The sequence below is a fragment of the Lontra canadensis genome, unplaced genomic scaffold (genome assembly GCF_010015895.1).
Source record: "Lontra canadensis isolate GAN:19392208 unplaced genomic scaffold, GSC_riverotter_1.0 scaffold30, whole genome shotgun sequence".
Lineage (NCBI taxonomy): Eukaryota > Metazoa > Chordata > Mammalia > Carnivora > Mustelidae > Lontra > Lontra canadensis.
In genome coordinates this window covers 7620853-7629235 of record NW_022631024.1, presented here as the reverse complement: position 1 = coordinate 7629235, position 8383 = coordinate 7620853, and the positions used below count along the sequence as shown (strand labels likewise).

General features: G+C 43.1%; 1 long non-coding RNA gene across 1 annotated transcript; it reads right to left on the bottom strand.

The window, feature by feature from the left end:
* Nucleotides 1-3286: 3286 nt before the first annotated feature.
* On the bottom strand, nucleotides 3287-6234 carry LOC116872523. The gene is made up of 3 exons (XR_004383654.1): nucleotides 5958-6234; nucleotides 5385-5488; nucleotides 3287-3656 (listed from the first exon to the last, which is right to left on the bottom strand). It is a non-coding gene; the product is annotated as an uncharacterized LOC116872523 (long non-coding RNA).
* Nucleotides 6235-8383: the final 2149 nt, after the last annotated feature.

The following is an 8383-nucleotide window of genomic DNA, read 5'->3' as shown; positions in this document are numbered from 1 at the left end:
GTTGAAGCAAAGGTGCTATGATGTTGTTCCAGCAACTTCTCTCACGTGGGGCTTAGCTTTTATAACCACCAGTGTTATAAAGACCGCTGAGTCCTGTGACATTCAAAAACTCTTCACCAAATACCAGTTCTAAAGAAAGTCTGTCTTCCAGGGCAAATCAAGTTCTACAAATTGATTGTTCACAACACATTCTAAACTCTAGCACTTGGCAGAGTCAAGGTTGGCTATGTCTGAGGTGTAAGGGAGTTCTGGAGTTTTTGTTCTCATGTGGATCAAGCTGGTCCTCGATCCCTACCACCTGGGTGAGTGCACAGAGGTGATGGGATACAGTAGAAAGAGCACTGAGCGGGAAGGTTGAAGACCAGCTCTATTACCTAGCATCCGTGTGGCCTCAGTGTATCACTTCCCTAGGCCCCATTTTCCCTGTCTGTGTAGCCATGTTTGTTAAGCTGAATGATTTCTAAGGTTTTGGTCCTGTGTCTGCTGAGGTGTGGGCACGAGTTGGTATTTCAGTTTTGTCTGATTCATTGTTTCATTTAGGTCGAAGATATTTAAATGAAATCATTGGTACAAAGTTATTATCTATAAGGAAACCAGGTATATGAAAAGGATGGATAAAGGAGGAATGTAGAAAATATAACAGATTTTACCTAGAAAATGTTAGCAACTGGATGAAATGCTGAGGGGGATTGTGGTTCTTTAGACAGAATGGGCAGTCTTCGACACCTGAACCTGACTTTTCTTGTTCCTTTGCCTCTAACCTGATGTGTGGCTTTAGGCAGATTAACTTTTTATCCCTCGACCCTCATTTTCTTCATCTTTAAAATGAAGGAATTGCCCTAGATTGGGGTTCACAAACGCCAGTGCCCGTGGCAGCCATGTACATGATGTAAATGATTGGAGTGTGCTGGACAGGGTTGTGCTGAATCATGGAAAGCTTATCTAATGGGGAAGTTACTCAGCTCTAAGTGTTAGGTAGAAGTGAGCCCAGTGGAGGCAGGTCTTGTGATTTTCTTCAGGAGGAAGTGGAAATCCAGATTTTTATTTGAAATCTCCTGATCTGTACAATGTTGTCAGCTAATTGAGGAAAGTTTAAAATACAGTGAGCTAAACAAAGTATGTCTACGAGCTGCGAGTTTGTATCTTCCACTCTTGTAAAGTTAGGTAACTCTGGGATCGGGAGTGGGAATGTTTTAACATAATTGTCACAAACATGAGGGGGAGAGTAGAGGGAGCCAGCCCCAGGACAATTCAGCTGTTTCCCATTGTGTTACAGGTAGTCAGGGGGCTTATTTCATCCGCACACCAGCAGGAAGTAGTTTGAAGATGGACACACAAACTGGAACCTCAATTGTAGCCTCTGCCTGGGGGTATGGGTGACTCATTCTTGCTGGCGTGGATATAAAGCTTATCCGCTTCACAGGTGGGCAGAGGGTTTGTTGGCAAAGCTGAGAAGGAAGCCAAGCCTTGTGGGGACCCTGCTGTTCCAGAATCCGCAGTAGCGCGGAGCCTGGCGGGACCTCTGAATGCCGTGGAGTTAAGACTCTAGAGAATCGGTGTTCGGTTTCAAGGACAGGTGTACTTCATATTCCTGTAGACTCTAAGGAGATTAGGCAAAAGAATATAGTATCTTCTCCATCCCTGAAGTCCATCTCACACTCAGTTGTGTGCCTGAGCTCCGCTTGGGCTTCTCAAGAAATGGACCAGGAATTGCGGCTGGAGTCCATTTTGGAGGAGCCTCCAGAGATGTGGGGCAAGGAGGAGGGTGAATGCCTTTTTCCTCTACCTCTGACCTGAACAGATCTCTGAGATCACTGATCTGATGACCATCCCTATTCCCACCTCACCTCCAGATACATCCAGCATTTCACAAGGCAAGTTATAGTTATTTGTGGGAATTTTTTTTTTTTTTTTTAAATGACAAACCTGGAACTTGTATGACATGTCCCATTTCAGTTTTCGGTGGACACTGAAGTTCCCCTCTGGGTGGTAGCATGGTACGGCTGATGTTAACAGCGGTACTGGAGGCAGTGGCTGGAGACCTAACTTTGATTTCCTCCCCACAGAGGCCTTCATTTCACCTGGGCATTTTATTTAAAAGCTTGAGAGATGCTGGGTTTATTCATACAAGTGCCAGCTTTTATAAAAATGAAAAACTAATGCATCCTTTAAAGAATAAAGCCAAGTGGAGGGTCAGTGAGAGAAGTGAGTAGGGGAGAGCCAAAGCTGGAGTGGCGTAGTCCCCTTGCATTGCGTGAGGGGGCTGCCCTTCCTTAGCTCAGAGGGGAGGAAATTGCCTTTTACTCTTTTTTGGTGAATATTTTCATTTCTGAAATATTCGTAAGTCATGAGCAGAAGAGACCCCATCCTTTTTTGATGAGCGTTGGATTTCTTGAGTGAAGTTGTTGTGGTAGAAGCGAAGGGCCCCTCTCCTCTCAGGTGCATAAAGGGCAGAGAAACAACTTCAGGCTCCGGGGTGAGGGTGGGGGTCTAGGAGAGCTGAGTGAGTGGGACATTTTCACATTCCAAAGGGTGGTAATTTCCTCCAGCCCCATTATTTGAAGTAACAAGTCAAACTTGTCAAAACTGGCCCTGAGCTGACCTTTAGACCTATGGGTGAAATAGGAAGAAAGACTTCTTTTCAGGGGTGGGGTTAGATGTTGAAAAGTTCCACAGGAAGGTACATAGCTTTGGATAGCTTTTCTTTCATAAGTGGAAGGTAGGGGACTGTTGCTATTAAATTTTAAGGATTGTACTTCATTTTTCATGGTTAAAAAAAGACCATTCTGGCCACTACAGACACTTACTAAATTATGAATGAGGATTGTGTAATCACTCTAGTGTTTGTTCTCAGGAGAGTGATTATTGCTCTGCATTTGAGAAAACAGGGGGAAAAGAAATATTTTTGGAAACAGTATTATTTTAGACATGAAGAAGTTGTTTGTTAGGCATTTTGACCTAGCAGAAGTAGCTAACGATGGTGGAGCTGGGCTTTACAACATTGCCTTGGCCAAACCCAGCCAGCTCCCTGCAGCTGTGGCTGTGTGCCCTGGCTTCTTGGGAACCTCGCGGTGAACCTTCCATCATCATTCTACCAGTCTCTGGGCCTCCTCCTCTTGTGGGCCGAGGTGGCCTGCAAGTGCCTTTCTCAGTAGGGAAGTGTGCAGAATCAGATCACTGTTCTAGGATGCAGTCTGGGGCAGGGCATACGGTCACCTTTGCCTGTAGGGACAGAGTTCGTCGGGGTAGGGGAGAAACTCTTTAGGTCTGTCCCATTGACGCAGCCTTCCTACCTGGTTATGCTGGTGCTTGCTAAGATATTTTTAAGACCACCAAGCCTGTCTTGAGAATTATGCAGTCCCCAGCTAGAGTGTCTGATGGAAAGAGCAGGTTAGCATTTTTGATAGAAATGCCCACTAGCCATCTCTGGCAGTGTCTGATCACAGGGTCCCTTGTTTGTGACTACTCTAGGAAAGTGAAGGTTTTTCCCATAATAAATCCTCTAGTGGAGTCCTGGATAGTCTTTGCACGACTCACTGGTCAGGCGGAATGGACATGCTCAGTGCAGATGGACGTTTGCGGTCAGGCGGTTTCAGTGTGTTTCCAGTCTTCCCTACAGCACGGAACTGTGGTTGCTTCAAATCCGTATCACAGTCCTGAAGAGTGAGACCCCACTGGATTATTACAGCTTAAAGAACCCAGCTACTTCTGCTCTTCATGAATGTGCTCAGATTAAAATGTTTTTGCATATTTAAACCCGGAAAATCATGAGTTCAGATGACGAAGCTCACAGTTATTCTGTGTTCCCTCGGTTCACATTGCGAACAGACGAATTTCACTAATTTAGACTTAGTGCTCTTGAGGAGAACACTCAGGTTGAGAAAGGCTGGTCTCACCAATCCAGCGTCTATGGCAATGTGGTAAACACGTCTCAGCTTAACGTTTAACTAATTTGATGTATGTTGTGATTTGGGAAAGAGGTAAAGTTTATCTGAAGTGTCTGGGGCGTGTGGGGAGAAGGGAGTGCCTAAGATAGTAGAGCAAATGTGGGACAAGATGTCTCTATAAAATGAGAAGTTATTTTCATGCATCACAGAAGCGTTCTTCTACCATGGGTGATTGTGCTAACTATAAATCATTGATATCTACACATTAAGGCAGGTTCTCTCAATTAGGCAACATTTGGTTAGTCAAGTCCAAGTTATTGTTTGTACTTGAAAGTAATAAAGCTGCATTTCCTTAAAAATAGATTCTGTAGTGAAGACTATTTTCTCACCTTCTTTCCCCAGTGAATTCGGATGGGACTTTGCGAGAGCAGTGGCGTTTTAGAATGTGTTTTTAGAAGTGGAACTGCCTCTCGTGTGAGCTGAAGCAGCTCTGTGCCTTTACTGTTCCTGCGTGCTCTAGAATGTAAACCCAACTTCATAACAATTTCTGAATGAGATCCAAGAGGAAAACAGTACACTGAAAAGTCAGATGCAAGGAAAGGATTCTGGCGACCCCCATGAGTAGATGCAAATTGGGCAGGGGCAAGGGGAGGAGTGCCATTAATGCAGGTTCCAGATTTGGGGATTGTCTTCCTGCCTCCTCTACTCAATCCCCTAGTTGGTTGATTCGTAATTTAAATTTGTAGGGCTCCTTGGTGTTCACCAAGCATGGTCCTGTACCTTTGATCCCCAACAGTACCGTCGTAGGCAGATTGTCACTTCTGTTATACAGAGGAGCAGATTGAGGCTTGGAAAATGGCCAGTTGCTTAGAAGAATAGTGAGTGATGAGGTTGGGGCCCAGAGTTTTAGCCTCCACAGACTCAGATCCTCAGTTACCACCCCCAATCCTTGTTTCCCTTCCCATTCTCTGCCTACTTCAAGTCTCTTTCCACCCAAACCTGGACAGTTCCCCTCCCCCTTGGCCACTTGTGTGTGTCTTTTAAGCTGTTGGCACCTGCCTCTAGGGCATCTCGCCAGCCACTCCTTTGAGTGCGTGGCCCCTCTGTTGAAACAACTGCAGTGACTTCTATTATCAACAGGTTATGTCTAGATTTATTAACCTATCCGTAACTGAGTTCCAACTCATCTCTTTAAACAGTTCTTGCTCTTTCTTTTCCTGACTTTGCTCTTTGGGTCTCCTCCCATCCTCATGGAAAAGCCCCCAAGTTCCTTGTTACCACTTCTAGAGCCAGACTTTAGGATCCCATTGACCTCCCATTGGCTTTCAAGCCTCTGTTGACCAACATTGCCCACTCAGCCTGACTCAACATTTTTGCCTGAGGTAGTTAGGTGTGCAGTCTGTTGGCAGTTCATCACGTTGTACCTTTTCCAGATGGCAAACCATCAACTTTCACCTTTGATCCATAAACTTTTCAAAATTCAGGTGAACACCTTACCTCCCCAGCAACACTGTTTAAGGTTGAATCATTACATGATGCTCCGTAGGTTCTTGGGAAGTTATTTTAGTAAGTTCCATGGATCATCTTAGGGGCTACATTAACTGGAAGAAAAATAACTTTCGAGTATCCGAACCCTGAAGCAAAATGAAAGACCAGTGACGCACAGCTCTTCCTCCTAGATTCCCCTGTTCTGGATATCATATAAACATCTAAATTGTTCTGAGAACATTTGGGCACAATGTTTGATGATCACTCTGATTAGACATGAGTAGTCTTTACCAGTGGGATGTACCTGTTCTTTGCATTTGAACCACATGTTCTGCTTTCATTGTGGTAAAGATCATCTAACAATAAGATTTATAGAGAAAATTCCCCAGAGCTCCTATATCGTAACAATTTTTAATATTCTAATCCTTATGCACCTAAGTATTGATTTATATGGTAACAAATCTTTGTGTTTTATTGTGCTGTCAAAAATGTGCTCTCTTTTCAGTTACCATAATACTTTGTAATATTCTTTTATTATCATAATTTGCTAAGCTGTTCCTATTTTGGTGGGTGATTAGGTACCTGCCAGTTTTGCTTTTAGACAATGGTACAGAGGACTTCTTTGTGCATATTTTCTTAGAATAAGTTCCCAGTAGAAGACTCACAGGTAAAAGCAGAGAATTCTTTCTTAACACTTTTGTCACTGACAGGGAAGAGTGCATAAAGCACGCAGTTTATTGAACAGTTACAAAGCAAACACCTAAGGACTGTCACAGTCAAGAAGGATCATTTCTGGCTCCCCAGAAACTTCCTCAATGTGGGAAGGAACATTTCATGGCCTTTGTATCATAATTATCATATGGCTTTCCAAAGGGATTTACTTTATCACCTTGCTGGATTAAATACAATGTTTCACCACAACACCATCAGTTTTGAGTGTTTTTTAAACATCCATCAGTGTGGCTTTTCATGCCACCTGAAATGTGTATCCGTTTTCCAGTGCTGATTACTGCAAAACCACTATAAATTACTGAGGAGGTATTTGGTTAAAAAAATAAATCATAAATCACACTGTCCAAATGAATGAACTCTTGTTGTTGGACAAAGAATTTAACAGTATTTACCTGTAATTCTGATGTTGACTGGAAAACATCACAGATGTATTGCCATTATTTTCTTTTATATTGATGTAACTTACATAGTTTGCAGAATTTTATGAAGTCATTCCTTATGGTAGCAGTTAGTTTAATGGGAAGATTGAGTGGTTATTTTGAATATGTTTGCCAATTTAGTTTATGTAAAGAGGGCATCTCAAGGTTGCTTTAATTGACATTTCTTGTCTATGTGAAGACAGAAAACAGATTTTTTTACTCTGTGTGATTATTTGTACTTCTTTTTAATTCTTTCTTCATCTTTCACCCATTTACTTTTATTACATTTTCAAATACTTGGACAACATTGTTTAAGATGAATTAAGGTCACAAATAAAATTTCACTAATCTAGGCATCACTAATTTAGAAATAATAATTAATCCCAAGGCATGTGTTGAAAGCAAACCTATCAACAATCACTATTAACATTCCAGTAATTAATGTGATAGGTCACAAATATGCATTGTATCTCTCTCTCTCTCTTTTTTTTTTAAGATTTCATTTATATATTTGACAGAGAAGAGAGTATAAGCAGGGGAAGCTGCAGGCAGAGGGAGAAGCAGGCTCCCCACTGAGCCAGGAGCCCGACGTGGGGCTCAATCCCAGGATCCTGAGATCATGACCCGAGCGGAAGGCAGATGCTTAACCAACTGAGCCACCCAGGCACCCTTGCATTGTCTCTTTTTTTTTTTTTAAAGATTTTATTTATTTGACAGAGATCACAAGTAGGCAGAGAGGCGGGCAGAGAGAGAGGGGAGGAAGCAGGCTCCCTACGGAGCAGAGAGCCCGATGCGGGGCTCGATCCCAGGACCCTGGGATCATGACCTGAGCCGAAGGCAGAGGCTTTAACCCACTGAGCCACCCAGGCGTCCCCCTGCATTGTCTCTTAAAGTAGGTCTAGTAAGACCCAGAACTGCAGAAGAGAGCTAATCAACAGTACTGGTTATATAGTCAAACTGTATTTTTAATTTTATTCTTTACTAATGAGGATGTATCACAGGTGATCAGTAGTATTTAAAGGAAAATAGGGACACTCACGAGCCAAGTTTTTCTTCCAAAATTAACCATAATATGTTTGAAATTTAAAATGGGGGAATTAATCCAAGAGGCAGTCAAGTGCAGATACCAAGAACATAGTCATACCAATGTGTTGTTTTTGCTCATGCAGAGTCAGGGAAGAGGTGATCCGCTGTGCTTTTATATCTCAGGCGTTGGTGGGTTCAGAGAGGAGAGTTTTCATCTCAGAATTTTAGGAGAACAGACATACTGAGTTTGGTGTTGAGCACACTCAGCCGTGTGAGGTGACTCCTGAACTAGTTGGTCATTCAGGCTTTAAGGGCACAAAGCTCGAACTCTCTTTGGAGACAGGATCGGGAAAACAAACATTCATGAAGGCTGCATGTCAGGAAGAAAAACACGGAGGAGGTACAAGTAACAAACAGAGCATTATTTTCCTCATTCCTCCTCTCTCCTACCCCCCACCCCTTTCACAAGACTATGTCTGGAGAAAGGAAATCTCTTACTCTCTCCTGTCCTCATAGAACCAGTGGAAAGTAAACAACATGGGCATGCATGGGTGTGTGGGTGAATGCGCTTTGGATTGATCTACATTGACTTCCTGTAATTCAGAGTTCTCACAGTGTGTTTCCTTCCAGCGTATCAGAATTACCTGGGACTTATCAGAAATGCAAATGACTGGGCCACGCCGAGGCTATTTACTCAGAATCGCTGGCAGGAGCCTGGCAGGTGACAGTGCCCATGGAGGCTGAGAACCACCGTTAGCTAACCTGTTCTGCCACCTACTGGAATTTATGGGAATAGCACCTGGCCATGAGTCGACTACATTAATTCTATTA